Here is a 21,484-nt window from a genome sequence, read left to right on the forward strand (position 1 = left end):
TCAGTACTCAATTTTATTAATGAGTCAGTGAATTTCCCCACATAATTCCTCTTTAATTGGAAGCCAAATACACAGATTCAGGCAGCAGTAGAATGATCCAAATTGAGAGGGTGGAATAAGAAATCATCTAAAATGGCCTCTGTCCTTTGGCATTGAGAAGCATCTTAATTTTAGCTCTTCTAGCGGGTATGTTGTGGTATCTCTTTGTGGTTTTAATTTGCAGTTCCCTGACCCGATGACTAATGAAGTTGAGCATCTCGGTACATGGTTATGTCTTGTTTGTATGTCTTCTTTTGTGAAGTATCTGTTTAAGTCTTTGGCCAATTTTTAATTGGGCCTTTTGTCTTTTATTTTGGATTGTAAGTTATTTATATATTTTGAATAAAAGTCCTTTTGTCTGATGCATATGTTGAGAATATATTCTTCAAATGTGTTGCTTACCTCTTCATTTTTTAAACTCTCTTGCAAAAAGCAGAAGTTTTAATTTTGGTGAAGACCAATTTGTGAGTCATAATATTGATACCATGATGATTTTTTCCTACCTTTTCTTCTAAAAGTTTTACATTTAAGATCATGATCCCACTCCAAAAGCTTTGAAGGCGGAGAAAATATTCCTATCAACAGTGTGTCTCTTAGACTTACTTTTCAATTATGTAGCACGTTAATTTTTTCTTTTCTTGTTAGAAAATTAGAAGAGATCCTTTTAAGACACGTTAGCCAGGGGCTTCCCAGGTGGCACAGTGGTTGAGAATCCGCCTGCCAATGCAGGGGACATGGGTTCGATCCCTGCTCCAGGAAGATCCCACATGCCGCGGAGCAGCTAAGCCCGTGTGCCACAACTATTGAACCTGCGCTTTAGAGCCTGTGAGCCACAACTGTTGAGCCCATGTACTGCAACTACTGAAGTCCATGTGCCTAGAGCCCATGCTCCACAAAAAGAGAAGCCACGGCAATGAGGAGCCCGTGCACCGCAACGAAGAGTAGCCCCCACTCACTGAAACTAAAAAGAAAGCCCGCTCACAGCAAAAAAGACCCAACACAGCCAATAAAATAATAAATAAATAAATTTATATAAAAAAAGACATGTTAGCCATTTGCCACTCTAAATGAAAAATCTAATGCTTTTTAGGAAATTTTATTTGTTTTTAAAATTAGAGCTTGATTTTGGTTAGATTGTGGTAATTTTTATTTATAGAAATGATCCATTTTATTACTAATGTCAGATTTATTAACATATTCTTGCATTAGATATCTTATATTTTACTCTGTTTGGTATATATTAATATATCACCTTCTTATATTCCAAATTTTTATGTTTTTATGTATTTGTTGGATTTGAGTACTGTTTCTCATATATATATGTGTATATATATCATATGTAGGAACACTAGCTCCAATACTAATTCATCACTTCAACTGTTTTTCACTTACAAGCTAAATAGAAAAATAGGATAGTTTTTGCAGGTCACTTTTCATTAGAATTAGATAGGAATAAATCATGTGTCATTTTTGTATATCTCATGTGGGTAGACATATGTGGAAAAATATCTTGGTTTTCAATTTAAGTATCACTTTCATGTTGAAAAAGAATACCATTTGTTTTCAAGGAAATAGACTTTAATCATTCTTTCAAGTCAAGTGTTAGCATTCAAATACATCTCACCAAATAGAGTGAAATTGGCATAATTAAACGTGATGTAGGGTAAACAGGAGTTAAGAATCAATAAGTGGTTCAGTTTGAGATCTCATCACTAAGTGATTTGTGATACACTTATCTTTCTTCAGTCTACGTCAAACTCTATTAGCAGGTAATGGGATTTTATAGATTCTTCAAGAAAATGATAACAGTGTCCTGAGAGGTTTAAATGTATTTATTTCTAATACATTGTTTAGAAATTAGCTTAGTCTGAACAAAATAATTTTTTGAAAGTAGAACATGGCTTGATGGTTGCAAAATGATTGGTATTTTGAATTTTATAGAGTGGACCTTACTATTGGAAAAGAATAATACAAGTTTTTATGATGAGTATTAATGAGGCAAAATAGAATGCCTAAATAAAAACATCAGGCAAATAGTTTGTTTTTAATCCATAATTTTTGCCTACTGCTTCTTTTAAAATTTCTTAGAAGTGCTTTGAATATCTTTCCATATCAATTATTTTTGACATATATTTCCCAATTCCACATGCTTGTCATTTCTTAGTAATCTGTTTCTAAGAATCTATTGAAAATATGAAATGCAGTAAAATTTGTTTTATATTGTGGTAAAAAGAAGATATTTAGTTTTCTGAGTTTTCATAGTCTAATATATTTAATCTGATTTTTTAATTTAATCTAAATTTAAGTAGAAGATCCTCACAGTAAGAAGGTGGGAGAAGTAGTAAAACTTTTGAATTTCCCTGATTTCTATGCTCACCCCTAAAAACATAGCATTTCAGTTCATAAAATGGCAAAAGCAAAACGAACCATAATCAAAATACTAAGTTGCATGGATAGCATTCAAAACAAAACTAAGTGACAAAATAAACTCCCAAATAATAGCGTTTATGGTCAAACCACTAACAGCTTTAAGATCCAATTGTTGTATAATTGTGCAGGAGGAAAGTGTGAAGAGCAAAGGGAACTTTGATGACCTTGATAGACAATCTAACAACTAAGTCACAATGAATATCTTCCCCAACTGAGGGGTTCCCTCTCAGTGTGGAAAGCATGGGTGAATCAATACAAGAATAGATACCTATGTGGCAATGCAGGCTCTGCTTTCACAGGTGACTGCAAAGAGACTAGGAAAAGTTTGAACAAAGCTAGGTGATGTGGTTCCAATTGATTTTTTGAAACTAATAATGTAAGCTTACTTCCAGGACAAAACCAGATACTGAAGAGAAATTGCTAGGAGTAGAATCTGGATTGAATAATAAGAGATATTATGGACAGCAGAAGAAGAAGAGCCAAATAAAAGAGGGTGCATGGAAGAAAGATAAGAAAATCTCAGAAGGTAAAAGACCCTATTGCAGAGTAGCTATAAAGGTAGCCAAGTTATTGTTGATAGCTTCTACTACTCAGAAAAATAATAAAAAAGATGTCTTAAATCTCCCTCTCATATAGCAGTCCAAAAAAACTCATCTCAAATCAAACAACATAAAAGGATTGTGTTTGAATCCTACACAAATTATTAAAAACAGTGATAATAAATAATAATGAGAAAAAGACTGATTTACAGACCATGAAAGTTTGAAAGAACAACATGCACCCCAAAAGAAGAGAATTTTTAACATAGTACTTTAAGAAAAGACATAAAATTCAAGATAATGATAGAGATAATGAAAAAACCTTAACTGATAATTAGAAAAATTCTGAAATGATATGATAGGCTATAAAAATACATCTAAAGGGAGTTGATAATTGGGTTGCTTTTTTTTTTTTTTTGCTATTGAGTTGTATGAGTTGGTTATATATTTTGGATATTAACCCCTTATCAGTCATGTAATTTGCAAATATTTTCTCCCATTTTTTTGTTTCTCCCATTAAATAGGGTGTCTTTTTGTTTTGTTGATGGTTTCCTTTGTTATGAGAAAGCTTTTAAGTTTAATTATGTCCCATTTGCTTATTTTTGCTTTTGTTTCCTCTACTTTAGGGGACAGATCCAAAAATATATTGCCGTGGTTAATGTCCAATAGTGTGCTGCCTATGTTTTCCTCCAGGAGTTTTTTGGTATCCTGTCTAAATATCTTTAATCCATTTTGAGTTTATTTTTGTATACGGTGTTAGAGACTGTTCTAATTTCATTCTTTTACATGTAGCTGTCCAGTTTTCCCAGCACCATTTATTGAAGAGACTGTCTTTTTTCCATTGTCTAGTCTTGCTTTGATTAATTGACTGTAGGAGTGTTGGGTTTATTTCTGGGCTCTCTGTTCTATTCTGTTGAGCTCTGAGTCTTTTGTGTGTGTGTGTGTGTGTGTGTGTGTGTGTGTGTGCCACTACCATACTATTTTGATGACGTAGCTTTCTTGTATAGTCTGAAGTCAGGTTGTGTGGTTCCTCCAGCTCTGTTCTTCTTTCTTAAGATATTTTGGCTATTCAGGGTCTTTTGTGTTTTCATACAAATTTATAAACTATTTGTTCTAGTTCTGTGAAAAATATTATTGGTATTTTGGTAGGGATTGCATTGAATCTGTAGATTGCCTTAGGTAGCATGGTAATTTTAACAATATTAATTTTTCCAATCCAAGAACATGGTATATCTTTCCATCTGTTTACATTATCTTCAATTTCATCAGTGTATCATAGTTTTCCAAGTACAGGTCTTTAACTTCCTTAGGTAGATTTATTCCTAGATATTTTATTTTTTTTGATGTGATGATAGATGGGATTGTTTTCTTGATTTCTCTTTCTGGTAGTTCATTGTTAGTGCATAGAAATTCAACAGATTTATGTTTATTAATTTCATTTCCTGCAACTTTACCAAATTCATTGATGAGCTCTAGTAGTTTTTTTCTCTGGTATCTTTATGATTTTCTATGTATTGTATCATGCCATCTGCAAACAGTGATAGTTTTACTTGTTCCTTTCCAATTATTATTCCTTTTATTTCTTTTTCTTCTGTGATTGCTGTGGCTAGGACTTCCAAAACTGTCTTGAATTAAAATGGTGAAAATGGGCATTCTTGCCTTGTTTCAAACAACCCAGTTAAAAAATGAGCAGAAGAACTGAATGAACATTTTTCCAAAGAGGAGATGTAGATGGCCAACAGGCACATGAAAAGACGTCCAACACAGTTAATCATCAGGGAAATGCAAATCAAAACCAAAAAGAGATATTACCTCATATCTGTCAGAATGGCTGTCATCAAACAACATAAGTAAGTAACAAATGTTGACAAGGATGTGGAGAAAAGGGAACCCTGGTACACTATTTGCAGGAATGTAAATTGATGCAGCCACCATGGAAAACAGATTGGCGGTTTCTCAAAAAAATAAATTAGAACTACCATATGACCCAGAATTCCACTCCTGAATATATATACAAAAAAGACAAAAACACTAATTCAAAAAGATACATGCTTCTCAGTATTCATGGCAGCATTATTTACAGTTGGCAAGACATGGAAGCAACCTAATTGTCCATCAACAGATGACTAGATGAAGGTGTTATATATACACATAATTATATATGCATAACACATATTATATATAATATATATATAACATATATAATACATACATATACATATATACACACACACACACACACACAGACTCACAGTAGAATATTACTCAGCTATAAAATGTGGAATTTTCCCACTTTCAGTTACGTGGATGGACTTGGAGGGCATTATGCTAAGTGAAATTAGTCAGACACAGAAAAACAAACACTGTATGATATCACTTATATGTGAAATCTAAAAAGTACAACAAACTAGTGAATATAACAAAAAAGAAGCAGACTCACAGATATAGAGAACAAACTAGTGGTTACCAGTGGGGAGAGGGAATGTTGGAGGAATAATATAGGGGTAGGGTATTAAGAGGTACAAACTACTAGGTATAAAGTACTACGAGGATATGTTGTACAACATGGAGACTCTAGCAAATATTTTATAACTATAAATGGAACATTACCTTTAAAAATTGTGAATCATTATATTGTGCACCTGTAATTTATATAATATTGTACATCAACTGCAGTTCAGTAAAAACTAAAGAGATTAAAAGTCAAAGAAAAATTATTCCAGAAATAAATACCAAACTAGAGAAACAGTAGAACAAACGTAATGTCAATAGAAGAATAAAAGGAGGAAGTGTGTTTTTACTTAATCAAATGAAATAGATAAATAGATAAAAGAATTTGAGAGAATGTGAGAAATATATGTTTCTATGTATCTCCATCTAACTATCTATCTGTCTAATCCAACATATGTATAATAGAAGTCTCCGAATAGAAAAAAAAAAAAACCCAGGAAACAAATTTATACACATACAACAACGTTCATTGCAGCACTATTTACAATAGCCAGGACATGGAGGCAACCTAAATGTCCATCAACAGATGAATGGATAAAGAAGGTGTGGCACAAATATACAATGGAATATTACTCAGCCATAAAAAGGAATGAAACATTTGTAGAGACATGGATGGACTTGGAGAATGTCATACAGAGTGAAGTGAGTCAGAAAGAGAAAAACAAAAACCGTATATTAACACATATATGTGGACTATAGAAAAATGGTACAAATCAACTGGTTTGCAAGGTGGAAATAGAGACGCAGATGTAGAGAACAAACATATGTTCACCAAGTGGGGAAAGCGGGGAGGGTTGAGGGGGAATGAATTGGGAGACTGGGATACCAAATTGTACACTCTAAATATATGCAGTTTATTGTATGTTAACTGTATCTCAATAAAAGTTCTTAAGAAAAAAAAGGAATGAAACTAAGTTATTTGCAGTGAAGTAGATGGACCTAGAGTCTGTCATACAGAGTGAAGTAAGCCAGAAAGAGAAATACAAATACCATATGCTAACTCATATATATGGAATCTAAAAAAATGGTACTGATGAACCCAGGGATAGGGCAAGAATAAAGATGCAGATGTAGAGAAGGGACTTGAAGACAAGGGGTTGGGGGGCGGTGGGCGAAAGGGAAGCCAGGACGAAGTGAGAGAGTAGCATTGACATATATATACTACCAAATGTAAAATAGATGGCTAGTGGAAAGTTGCTGCATAACACAGGGAGATCAACTCGATGATGGGTGGATGATGGGTGATGACTTAGAGGGCTGGGATAGGGAGGGTGGGAGGAAGTCTTGGGAGGGAGGGGATATGGGGATATATATATAAATACAGCTGATTCACTTTGGTGTACAGCAAAAACTGGCACAACAGTGTAAAGCAATTATATTCCAATAAAGAGCTAAGAAAAAAAAATTAAATTGTACCTAAAGGATGAATGGGAGTTAGGTGACGAGTATGACATATATTGGTTGAGGAGGGAAAATATGCTAGGCCTGTTAACTGCATGTACATAGATACCAAAGGAAGTGGTTGATGTTAGAAAAATTGCACCAACATCATGTAGTTTGAACATGTTGAACAAGAGGGAAAGTGGTATAGCACAAATCAGGAGAGATCAGCAGGGGATAGAAAAATAGGGGCTTCAAGAACCTATAAGCATCTGGAGAATGCTTGCTGAAAAAGAAAGAAAAAAGGAAAGCGAAAAGGAGAGCCATAGAAGGATTTTTATTTTATTATTCTATGTCATCTTCCCTGAATTCTTTTAGATTATTTAAATATTCTTTTTATCCATTTTCATTTATCTGTTAACTTTTGATGATCTTCTGCATCATATTTTTTTCATATTTATTGTAATATAATTGCTTTATAATATTGTGTTAGTTTCTGCTGTATAACAAAGTGAATCAGCTATACATATGCATATATCCCTATCAGATTCATATGAGGGTTTTCAAGAGCAAAAATTTCACCAGAAGACAAAAGTAACATATTGAATTATCAAGAAAAGAGGAAAACCTTCAAATATAAAGACATGCATGACATGTAATGAACATGCAAGATGTTAGGGAATATTTTTCTCATGAGCCCATAAAGAGGAATCTACTTCTGGTAAATAAATTTAGACAACCAGAAGACTGAAGACATGATTAATATAATGACTGCTATTAAACAGTCAATATATACTTTTCCTTATAAATGAAATAAAATGATGGATATGAGAAAATAGTATGTAATGATATGCACGCTGGTAATGTATACTCTGTATAATATATATTGTATGGTATGTACTCCATCTATACTATAATAGCATATGCTCTGATAATGTATATTCAACATAGATTTTTTTTAAAAGAGGGGAAAATGGAATCTGAAAATGGTACTGGTAAACTCAGTGACAAGAATAAGGATGCAGATACAGAGAATGGACTGGAGAACTCGAGGTATGGGAGAGGGCGGGGTGTGAAGGGGAAACTGAGACGAAGCGAGAGAGTAGCACAGACATATATATACTACCAACTGTAAAATAGTCAGTGGGAAGTTGTTGTATAACAAAGGGAGTCCAGCTCGAAGATGGATGACGCCTTGGAGGACTGGGGCAGGGAGGGTGGGGGGGACTCGAGGGGGGGGGTCAGGGAAGGGAGGGAGTACAGGGATGTGTGTATGGAAACAGATGATTGAACCTGGTGTACCCCCCAAAAAATAAAAAATAAAAAATAAAAGAGAGGAAAATGGGGAAACTATATGGCAAGTATATTAAGCTCACTTATTGCTTCAGATTAGGTACTGAATGAGAGGGAAGGGAAAAGAAAGATTGAGATGACTAGCTAACTTCAATATTGTTCTTAGCACAGAACCAAGACAGAATTGGCAAAAAGAATGATATTATAACAAGATATTACAGAAAAAGTGACCATTAGGGCAAAAATGCCCTATTTTTAAATACATATTTTTAAATGTTAAGTAGCCTATTTAGGTAACAAAACATCTTCCATAGTATAAAAAAGATAAAGTGAAGTGATACATATATAGAGAAAAAGACCATATATGTATCAAACAAATACAAGAAAACTGAGATGAAGTACATCAATCATATCAGTGAATGTAAATAAGCTTAACTCACCTATAAAAAGAGATTTTAAACTAACAAAGCAGAATGCAAAACTATGGTTTATGGAAGATACATAATGAAACAAAGTTTGGAAAGATTAAATGTAAAAAAATAAAGCTATATCAGATAAATTTAAATAAAAAGACAACAGGGGTCACAACCTTGATGTTTATCATTGTGTAACTCAGATCAATACATACAGAAAGAGAACTTTATATTGCTGTTTACTATAAAATGCAGTAGAGGCATAATAGTTATTAATAATTATGAAACCTATAACAATGCAACAGTTTTCTTAAAATAGATACAAAGATATAATTAGAAAGAGACACTAGCACACTAATAGTAGAAGCTGACTTTAATATATCTCCTTCAAGCCATGAAAGTCAAGTGGACAAAAATAATTCTTGTCACACATCCTTTGCAAATAAGCAGGCAATATTCATAAAAATTGGCAGTGTCTTAAGCATGAAAAGAAATATTAAAAATTCCAAATAATAGAAGTAACATAAACAGCATTCATTGCCAAAGTGCAACAAAATTATTAGGTAACATAAAATCATTTTAAAGTTTTTTTCTGGAAATTTAAATATTTTTAATGAACTTTCGGATTACAGAGAAAATTTAGACCAAGATTTCAGAATTTCTTGAACATAAGTATAAAATTTAGAATGTATTATAACCTTTACCATATAAATTAATCAATTATCAGAGAAAATTATAACATTAAAACCTACAAATACAAATTAAAAAGTTAAAATAAATGCCTTGACACTGAATCCTAAAAGCAAAATAACAAAAGAGCAATGAAATAAGTTTAAATAAAAAGAGAAAATTAATGAATATAAGAACATATTATTTATATAAAACTAGTACATCTAAAAAAAGTTCTGTGGATCTAATAAATATAACCCCAAATCAGTCCTTTGACAGAATTTTGAAACCATAAAAAACCTAACCAAAGAATCAGGAAAAAAGAGATAAAGAAGAAAAACCCAGATAAAGAAGAGCAATGGATGGAGAGAGCCTAGCTCTACTAGATACTAAAATGTACATAGAACTTCTTTAAGTTAAAGTGTGTGTCACATAAAGAGACATCTTTTAGATGGACAGCATATCAAGAATAAAAACTATGGCATAGAGGTTTCCAAAACAAAATAATTTAATTAGAAGTAGCAATCATGAAACAAAGATTTAGAATTATGTATATTTTTAATTTTAGCTTGCTTCTTTGTTATTTTGTTGAATAGCTGGCATGAGTTAAATATAGTAAGAGAGATTTATCAAGCAGTACACAAAAGCAGACACTACTTTATAGGTATATGGCATACAATCTGCTATTTATCTTTTAATTATACTTATTTTTTAATACACAAGTAAAACATTTTTTATAGGAACTTTAGTATCTGTGGGTCATAGCTTACAATCCCAAATTATAGGTGGTAGAAATGGTCTTCTGAGAATGAGAGTCAATGCACAGTCCAGTTCCTGTGGGGTCTGAATTTATCCTACTGTTGTTTTACCCTTACTCCAGCCTCTTATCTAATCTAGAAGATATTAATGGGGCACATACTTGGAAACTGATATCAAGAAAAACTAATTGATTACTAGAAGAGGATTAAGGAAGTAAGATAATGACAATTCCTGTATGTCTTTAACTTAAAAATCTGGAACAACAGAACCAGATAAAGGATGCAAAATCAAACAAAAAACTAAAGAAAAAACCCCCAGAAAATATCTTATTTTAAATAACATTATTTTGGAATAATGTTTGAATTACAGAGAACATGCAAAGTTAGTACAGGGTTCCCGTATTCCCCTCACCCAGTTTCCCCCATGGTTAACATCTAATATTAATGCAATTCTTTGTTAAAATGAACACCGATATAGGTATATTACTGCTAACTACATTCTAGAATTTGTTTGAATTTCACCAATTTTTATATTAAGGCCCTCTCCTAATGTGGTCTTTCTGTTTTATATCACATGTTACTATATTACATTTAGTTGTCATGTTTCTCCAGTAACTTCAGGTCTGTGATAGTTTCTCAATCTTTGCTTGTTTTCATACCTTGACAGTCTCAGGAAGTACTGTCTAGGTGTCCTGTAGAATGTCCCTATATCTTTGTCTATTATTATTCTCATGATAAGCCTGGAGTCATGGGTATTTGGAAAGACCGCAACATAAGTCAAGCACCCTTCTTGTTGCATGATATGGGGGGTGGGGTACATGATAGTCACATGACATTTTTGGTGATGTTAACCTTAATTAATTTATCACTAAGATAGTGTTTTTCAGGTTTCCACACTGTAAATTTACTATTTTTTCCATTCCCTACTCTAGGCTTTTGAAGTGTGACACTAAGTCTAGCCTACCCTCAATGTAGTAAGGAGAGTGAATTAAGCTTTCTCTAGGAGATCTCTTTTATTTAATAGGTATATTTTTACTTAATCCAATTGTTGTTCAAGTATTGTTGAGTGGTTTTTCAACAAATATGGAATAATTCACAGTCCTTTCTATCCCTTCTTATATTCTCCCCCTAATAAAAAGCAGAGACATGTGTTCATCCTTGATTGCTATTTTCTTTAATTTTAATTTATAACTCCGTCCTGTATTGAAAACTCTTCCCCCACTTATCCATGTGTATTTGAATGTCATTACCATTCTATTAACATCATAATTATTAGTAAATTATTGTTGCATTCTTCTAATTTAGGGTGCAAGAAACTTTAGTTTCTCCTGTTAAATTGATAAGGGATCATCTTTTAGTAACATTTGATCAAGGATTTTAAAATTTTTTAAAAGCATTCAGGGTTCAGTTTCATTCTAAACCTTTAGGAGAATTCCAATGATGCAGCTAGGATAAAGAAAAGCATTCCTACTATGACTCCTGCTATTTAAGTATTATTGCAGAGAGGAGATCAAGATGGTAGAGTAGCAAGACATGGTTCTCACCTCCCCCAACAAACACATGAAAAATACATCTATATTTGGAACAGTTCTCATGAAAAGCTAACTGGAGATTGACAGAAAGACTCTTATACAACCAAGGTTATAAGACAGAGCCACATAGAATTGGGTAGGAAGGAGAGAGAGGTAATCAAGTCATGATCTGTGCTCCTGGAAAGGGACTCTGAGGGAAAGGGAGAATACATGGGCAGAGACCTGCCCTGGGGAGTGAGCAATTCAAGCTACATATTGGGCACCCCAGCCCTGGGTTCAGACACAGGGAAGGCAAGCCCCATTGGCTGGTTAGAGGGATGGTGAGACTAACAAGAGGACTGTGGGAAGACTGAACTCCACTCCTGAGGACTAAACACATAATTACTTGCTTCTGAAGCAGGGTGGAGGGGGCAGATTGAAAACCACAAGAGCAGCTTGTCTGTTTCCTGCTACCACCCAGGCATGCACCCAGCATGATCTGAACAAATCATGCTTCTCACTGGGGTGAGGGCAGTAGAGGCCAGGGGGAAGAGTTCAGTTGTGAGGGACAAAGGAGGCTCAGAGCTGAAGTGGCATCTGAGCAGAGCAGGGGAAGTCATCACTGGCACTTACACAAGGCAGCTCATCAGAAGCATAGAATCACTACAACCTATATCGCAATTCATGCTGAGTGCCCACACCAGCCCCTCTCGCTCTAGCACTGCTCCCCTCTGGGGCCAAGTTGCCACTGCTGCAAGTGGGGATAGCACACACTTAAAAGGAATAGAGCCAGCTCAGATCCAACACTTAGAGCTTCTGCTCCAGCAATTTGGGACCCAGCCCTGTCCTCAATAGGGTGGTGTTGGCACTGAACAGAGAAGCATCGACTCACACCTGCCTCTGGCCCTAGCCCCTCCATCTCCAGTCCCACCTCCTACCAAGGTGATAGCTACCAGCACATCCTAAGGAAAGATGCGACTTACATTCACATCAAATCCAGCTCTTGCACCAAAGCCCTTGGGCACTTGTGGACTCTACAGGGACACTCCCACATAAGGACAGCCCTTCAAGATTGAAATAGATAACTAACTTTATAGAGATGGAGAGACTTCAGTGAACTGAGATGACAGAGGAATTTGTCTCAATTGAAAGAGCAAGAGAAAATCCCTGAAAAAAGAACTGATGAGAGAGAAATAAACAATTTACCAGATGAAAAATTCAAAGCATTAGTAATAAGAATGATAACTGAATTAAGGAAAGGAATAGATGAACACAGTGAGAATTTTAACAAGGAACTATAAAATATAAAAACAAATCAGTCAGAATTTAATAATATAATAACTGAAATGAAAAATCACTAGAAGGAATGAATAACAACAGGCTAGGTGATACAGAAGAACACATAAGTGATTCAGAATACACATTCTTTTTTTAAAAAATTTTATTGAAGTATAGTTGCTTTACAATGTTGTGTTAGTTTCTGTTGTACAGAAAAGTGAATCAACCATGTGTATACATATAATCCCCTCTTTTTTTGGATTTCCTTTCCGTTAAGGTCGCCACAGAGCATTGAGTAGAGTTTCCTGTACTACAGTAGGTTCTCATTAGTTATCTATTTTATACATAGTAGTGTATATATGTCAATTCCAATCTCCCACTTCATCCCACCCCCCACCCCCCACCCCCCACTTTCGTCTTGGTATCCATGTGTTTGTTTTCTACATCTGTGTCTCCATTTCTGCTTTGCAAATAAGATCATCTATACCATTTTTCTAGATTTCACATATATGCATTAATACATGATATTTGTTTTTCTCTTTCTGACTTACTTCATTCTGTATGACAGTTTTTAGGTCCATCCACATCTCTGCAAATGACACAATTTCATTCCTTTTTATGGCTCAGTAATATTCCATTGTATATATGTACCACATCTTCTTTATCCATTCCTCTGTTGATGAACATTTAGGTTGCTTCCATGTCCTGGCTATTCTAAATAGTGCTGCAATAAACATTGGGGTATATGTATATTTTGAATTAGGGTTTTTTCTGGGTATATGCCCAGTACTGGGATTGCTGGGTCATATGGTAGTTCTCTTTTTAGTTTTTTAAGGAACCTCAATACTGTTCTCCATAGTGGCTGTATCAATTTACATTCCCACCAGCAGGATAAGAGGGTTCCATTTTCTCCACACTATCTCCAGCATTTATTTTTTGTAGATTTTTTGATAATGGCCATTCTGACAGGTGTGAGGTGATACCTCATTTTAGTTTTGATTTGCATTTTTCTAATAATTAGTGACATTGAGTATCTTTTCATGTGTTTGTGAGCCATCTGTTTGTCTTCTTTGGAGGAATGTCTTTTTAGGTCTTCTGCCCATTTTTGGATTGGGTTGTTTGTTTTTTTTAATATTGAGCTGCATGAGCTGTTTGTATATTTTGGAGATTAATCCTTTGTCAATTGCTTCATTTGCAAATATTTTCTCCCATTTGGAGAGTTGTCTTTTTGTCTTGTTTATGGCTTCCTTTGCTGTGCAAAAAAAGCTTATAAGTTTCGTTAGGTCCCATTTCTTCATTTTTTTTAAAATTTTCATTACTCTAGGTGGTAGGTCAAAAGAGATCTTACTGCAATTTATGTCAGAGCATTCTGCCTCTGTTTTCCTCTAAGAGTTTTATAGTGTCTGGCCTTGCATTAATCCATTTTGAGTTTATTTTTGTGTATGGTGTTAGGGAGTGTCCTAGTTTCATTCTTTTACATGTAGCTTTCCAGTTTTCCTAGCTGCACTTATTGAAGAGACTGTCTTTTCTCCATTGTATATTCTTGCCTACTTTGTCATAGATTAGGTGACCATATGTGTGTGGGTTTATCTCTGGGCTTTGTATCCTGTTCCACTGATCTATATTTCTGTTTTTTGTCATTACCATACTGTCTTGATTCCGGTAGCTTTGTAGTATAGTCTGAAACCAGAGATCCTGATTCCTCTGGCTCTGTTTTTCTTTCACAACATTGCTTTGGCTATTCAGGGTCTTTTGTACTTCCATACAAATTGTAAAATTTTTTGTTCTGATTCTGTGAAGAATGCCATTGGTAATTCTATAGGGATTTCACTGAACCTGCAGATTGCTTTGGGTAGTACAGTCATTTTCACAATATTGATTCTTCCAAGAACATGGTATATCTCCCCATCTGCTTGTATCATCTTTGCTTTCTTGATCAGTATCTTATAGTTTTCTGAGTACAGGTCTTTTGCCTTCTTAGGTAGGTTTATGTCTATATATTTTATTCTTTTTGTTGGGATGGTAAATGGGATTGTTTCCTTAATTTCTCTTTCTGATCTTTCTTTGTTAGTGTATGGGAATGCAGATGATTTCTGTGTATTAATTTATATCCTGTGACTTTACTAAATTTATTGATTTGCTCTAGTAGTTTTCTGGTGGCATCTTTAAGATTTTCAATGTATAATATCATGTCATCTGCAAACAGTGACAGTTTTACTTCTTTTCCAATTTGGATTTCTTTTATTTCTTTTTCTTCTTTGATTGGCATGGTTAGGACTTCCAAAACTATGTTGAATAAGAGTGGCGAGAGTGGACAACCTTGTCTTGTTCCTGATCTTAGAGTAAATGCTTTCAGTTTTTCACCATTGAGAATGATGTTTGCTGTGGGTTTGTCATATATGGCCTTTATCATGATGAGGTAAGTTCCCTCTATGCCTATTTTCTGGAGAGTTTTATCATAAATGGGTGTTGAATTTTGTCAAGAGCTTTTCTGCATCTAATGAGATGATCATATAGTTTTTATTCTTCAATTTGTTAATATGGTGTATCACACTGATTGACTTACATATGTTGAAGAATCATTGCATCCTTGGGATAAATCCTACTTGATCATGGTGTATGATCCTTTTAATGTGTTGTTGGATTCAGTTTGCTAATATTTTGTTGAGGATTTTTGCATCTATTTCATCAGTGATATTGGCCTGTAATTTTCTTTTTTTGTGGTATTTTTGTCTGGTTTTGGTATTAGGGTGATAGTAGCTGCATAGAATGAGCTTGGGAGTGTTCCTCCATCTGCAGTTTTTTGGAAGAGTTTGAGAAGTATGGGTGATAGCTCTTCTCTAAATGTTTGATAGAATTCACCTGTGATGCCATCTGGTTGTGGACTTTTGTGTGTTGGAAGATTTTTTTAAATTAATTAATTAATTAACTTATTGGCTGCATTGGGTCTTCATTTCTGAGAGTGGACTTTCTCTAGTTGTGGCAAGCAGGGGCTACTCTTTGTTGTGGTGTGCAGGCTTCTCATTGAGGTGGCTTCTCTTGTTGCAGAGCACAGGCCCTAGGTGCATGGGCTTCAGTAATTGTGGCACATGGGCTTAGTTGCTTCTTGGCATGTGGGATCTTGCAGGACCAGGGCTTGAACCCGTGTCCCCTGCATTGGCAGGTGGATTCTTAACCACCACACCCCAGGGAAGTCTTGTTGGAAGATTTTTAATCACAGTTTCTACTTGTGACTGGTCTGTTCATATTTTCTATTTCTTTCTGGTTCAGCCTTGGAAGATTGTACCCTTCTAAGAATTTGTCAGTTTCTTCCAGGTTGTCCATTTTATTGGCATACAGTTTCTTGTAGTAGTCTCTTATGGTCCTTTGTATTTCTATGGTGTCCATTGTAACTTCTCCTTTTTTCATTTTAAATTTTATTGATTTGTCCTCTTCCTTTTTTTCTTGATGAGTCTGCCTAAAAGTTTATCAATTTTGTTTATCTTCTCAAAGAACCAGGTTTTAGTTTCATTGATATTTGCTATTGTTTTCTTCATTTCTATTTCATTTTTTCTGCCCTGATCTTTATGATTTCTTTCCTTCTACTAACTTTTTGTTGTTGTTGTTGTTCTTCTTCTTCTTTCTTTAGTTGCATTAGGTGTAATGTTAGGTTGTTTATTTGAGATTTTTCTTGTTTCTTGAGGTAGGATTTTATTGCTATAAACTTCCCTCTTACAACTGCTTTTGCTGCGTCCCATAGGTTTTGCATCATTCATTGTCATTTGTTTCTATGTATTTTTTGATTTCTTCTTTGATTTCTTCAGTGATCTCTTGGTTATTTAGGAGCATATTGTTTAGCCTCCATGTGTTTGTGTTTTCTGCAGTTTTTTTCCCTGTAATTCATTTATAATCTCATAGTTTTGTGCTCAGAAAAGATGTTCAAAATATGTTAGTATATAGAATATTCTATATATTAGTATTCTATGTTAGTATATAGAAATCTGTTGCTTTTCTATACACTAATAATTATCTATCAGAAAGATAAAGCAAAAAAATCCCATTTAAAATTGCATCAAAAAGAATAAAATACCTAGGAATAAACTCAAGCAAGAGGTGAAAGTCCTATACTATGAAACTATAAAAGATTGATGAAAGAATTTGAAAATGATACACAGAAATGGAAAGATATCCCATGTTCTTGGATTGGAAGAATTTATATCATTAAAATGTTCATACTATCCAAAGCAACCTACAGATTTAATGCAATTCTTATCAAAATACCCAGGACAATTTTCATAGAACTAGAACAAATAGTCCTAAAAAGTATATAGAACCACAAAAGACTCAGAATTGCCAAAGCAATCTTGAGAAGAAAGAACAAAGCTGGAGGTATAACCTTCCCAGACTTCAAACTATACTACAAAGCTACAGTAATCAAAATAGCATCATAATGGCACTAAAACAGACACATAGATCATTAGAAGAGAATAGAAAGCCCAGAAATAAATCTATGCATCTATGCTCAGTTAAGCTATGATAAAGTATGCAAGAATATACAACTGAGAAAATACAATCTCTTCAATAAGTGGTGCTGGGAACACTGAACAGCTATATATGTAAAAGAATGAGATTAGAACATTTCCTCACACTATATACAAAAATAAACTCAAAACGGATTAAAGACCTAAGTGTAAGACCTGAAATCATAGAACTCCTAGAAGAGAACACAGGCAGAGCACTCTTTGACACAAATTGTAACAACATGTTTTTGCCTCTGTTTCTTAGGGTAAAGGAAATAAAAGCAAAAATAAACAAATAGGACCTATTTAAACTTCAATGCTTTTGCAGAGCAATGGAAACCATTGTCAAAATGAAAAGAAAACTTACTGAATGGGAGAAAACTTTTGCAAATGATATGACTGATAAGGGGTTAATATCCAAAATATATAAAGAGCTCATATAACTCAATATAAAAAGAAAACAAAGAACCCAATTAAAAAAGTGCAGAAACCTGAATAGACGTTTATCCAGAGAAGACATACCGATGGCTGATAGGCAATTGAAAAGACACTCAACTTCCAGTTATATATTCTAACTACATCCTCATTCCTCTAAACCAGGAAACCTGTATGGGGATCTTTATTGCCAGATTATTTGTAAAATTGAAATGCTGAAAATATTTAAATGCCCTTAACTATGATAATCTTAGTATCTTCATACCACGAAGTATTATAGGCAGTCAATTGACATTGAGTGAGCTAAAACCCATATTAAAGTTTAAAAAAAGTTAGAATGAGAGATGCAATAACATTTATTTTTGTATAGATTTAAAAGCACACAAGATAGTAATACATAGTCTTCATGAAGACATATATCTTTAAGAAGATGTCTTTGAATGAATGATGTGCATTTAACTCAAGAGAATGAAAACAATGAATGAATCAACAATTAAAGGATATAAGTATAAAAAACAATTTTTTGTATAGAATAATTTTATTGAGGACTGGATTTCATCAAAAATAGTCTAGTTTTGTGACTGTGAGGTTCAGTCCATTAAATAAATAAATAAATTGTGCATTTTTTTCTGTAGCATAAACAACACTTATTTCAATTCTTGGCTCTATTTTCTCAAGTGAAGAATGATGAAAATTCTGAGTGTTTCACAGCATGATGCAAGTACTCCATGATTTATGTCTATAGTAATTTAGGTGTGCATATCAAAGCTCTTTTGCAGTACTTAGTTTATTGTTACTGGTTGATTCTTGGACTATTTAAAATTGAAAGGCAGTTATCACTCCTACCCTGTTTCTCTTCTCTGTTCTCTCTCTCTCTCTTTCTCTCTCTCACTGTACAAACCTCCTCTACATTGGTGTTTCTGCAACTTCTTCTTTACAACCCTGGTTTACTGGCTATACCTCCCACAGCCTTCCTACATCCAGATTTTTACTTTTACAATGGTTTTTGGTTGTTTGTTTTGTTTTGTTTTGTTGTTCTTGTTGTTTTAGTTTCACTTCTTAAGACTAGATCTTGATTTCCATTTTTATCACCTCTATTTAGGAACCTAATTCTTATGTGTGACCATAGGCTTGGTGTTCTTGACCCTGGCTCTACATAACTTCACCATAGTTTACCAGTGCATGTAAACCTGTTTCTAGCCTTTGTGGAACTGTGGCACAAAAAAATCCACATATGTAGTTTACAAAATAGCTTATTGTAACAACACATATAGAATCATGGAACTGTTAGAATGGAAATTAATAGTCTTCAGGAAGACCACAGCTGTAAGGTGGTTCTGGATTCACAGAACCTCTAAGGAATTTTGGCAGTAGAATTGGGGTTTTGGATATAGCATGACTCAAGACTATCAACACAATTACTTCATTCTGTTTCATTGACAAGCAACTTCCTCCTCATCTTATGCTAAAGGTTAGTTATCTCATGCCATATACATGGCTTTGATTTGCCCAGACACTAATTTTTCTTCACATTTCCCAGCCTCCTTTTTTTTTTTTTTTTTTACCACCAACTGGCAAAGTCTCCTTATCTTTGTTTTTAATTATTAAAGTAAGAGAATGGGAGAGGGGTAATGGCACACACAGCTTTCTGAGATAGTGCATACAGCATATAGCCCACAGCCCACCTGAGCACTGACTGTCCTTCAATTAGGGTCTCCTCACTTGTCTGTCAGCTGCCTTTACGCAGCAGAAAAACAGGGTATAGGATATTCTTTCTCAGTAGTAGCCTGAGGAAAAATCAGTTTCCCTTACAAGAAGTGAACTAGGCAGTGATTACAAACAGCCCAACCATTCTGGCACACACCTTTTCTAACAAGCATCATGACTTCAAGTTGCAAACACGGAAAATTCTTCTTCCATGCTATCTATATATCAATAAGTTGTGCGTCTATTTACAATAGCCAGGACATGGAAGCAACCTAAATGCCCATCAACAAATGAATGGATACAGAAGATGTGGCATATATATACAATGGAATATTACTCAGCTATAAAAAGGGATGAGATGGAGCTATATGTAATGAGGTGGATAGAACTACAGTCTGTCATACATAGTGAAGTAAGTCAGAAAGAGAAGGACAAATATTGTATGCTAACTCACATATACGGAATCTAAAAATGGTACTGATGAACTCAGTGACAAGAATAAGGATGCAGATACAGAGAATGGACTGGAGAACTCGAGGTATGGGAGGGTGCTGGGGGTGAAGGGGAAGCTGAGACAAAGTGAGAGAGTAGCACAGACATATATATACTACCAACTGTTAAATAATCAGTGGGAAGTTGTTGTATAACAAAGGGAGTCCAACTCGAGGATGGAAGATGCCTTAGAGGACTGGGGCAGGGAGGGTGGCGGGGACTCGAAGGGGGGGAGTCAAGGAAGGGAGGGAATATGGGGATATGTGTATAAAAACAGATGATTGAACCTGATGTACCCCCCCCCAAAAAAAAAAAAAAAAAAAAAAGAATAAGTTGTGCGTACCCAAGTTCTAACTATTTTCAAAGCTTCTGAGAATACCCATGGCTGGAGTGAGTAAATAGAATGTTATACTGCATGTGGTGTGATTTGAGGATCACAGAAATGCCTTCCACCCCCCTCCTTCAAAAAAGAAAAAATCTTTAGTTTTTCTTCTGTTGGACTACTATTCCCTCATACCCCTGGGCTATGGAGTTTATCACCAAGAATACACCTGTCAAAATAGTAGAACAGCTTTCTGACAGAGGGAGCTGAGTACTCCTTCCTCTTTGCAACCATATTTTTCAGTGCTTTCCTGGATAATGTTTAGCATATGTCACACTGTTGGCTAATAGCTTCCTTGTCTGAGGACTACTGAGGACAGAAATTTCATTTTACTTATCTATATGTACTCAGAATTTTATTACAGTGCCTGGCATGTAAAATTCACAATTAATTGTGTTGAATTGAATTCAATGAAAGAATAACTCAAGGATCTTTGATCCCTCACTAATGCCTTTAACAAGATTTAGTGTAATAGATTAGCTATCCAAGTATGCACGCAGAAAGAAACCAGAGCAGGTAAATTTTGATAGGCTTCATGTAGACAGGTCTGAGCTCAGATTCAGAGAAGGTATTTCCATCAGGGGCTTTTAAAATCCTTAGTATGGCAGGGGATATTCGGAACTGGAAAACAGTTGAGAGTCAAAAGGAAATGGGAAACACTTCAAAACTATTTAAAAATTCTGAGGTCTTGGTTTTACCAGGAATTTGCAAATCCAAATATTAAAATACTGAAATATTTTCCCATAATTAAACTTATTTTTTTATAGTTCAGAAAGTATGTACCAACAGTCTATTACAAAAAGAATAATCAGCATTGATAAGCCCAGAGTATTGATAATTTCCATGCTATTAAAAAAGCTAAAATAGGGCATAGAGAAAAACAGAAATGAACGATTTCCTTAAATACAGTGGAAATAGACTTTGATCTTCTTTTGACTTATTTTGATCTTATTTTTTGTTGTTGTCATTGCTGTTGTTTTAAAAAAAAAGCAGCACACCCATATGTCAGTCCACCTTTCCAAATCATGACCCCAATTAAGTATTATTCACATGCACACTCATTTCAACAAAAAGTTGACGTTAAATTTCCTTTCTCATGTCAGATGTTGGTAGTGTTGTTACTATGAATAATCTTTAATGATTTAACA

The sequence above is a fragment of the Hippopotamus amphibius genome, chromosome 7 (genome assembly GCF_030028045.1).
Source record: "Hippopotamus amphibius kiboko isolate mHipAmp2 chromosome 7, mHipAmp2.hap2, whole genome shotgun sequence".
NCBI classification, from domain to species: domain Eukaryota; kingdom Metazoa; phylum Chordata; class Mammalia; order Artiodactyla; family Hippopotamidae; genus Hippopotamus; species Hippopotamus amphibius.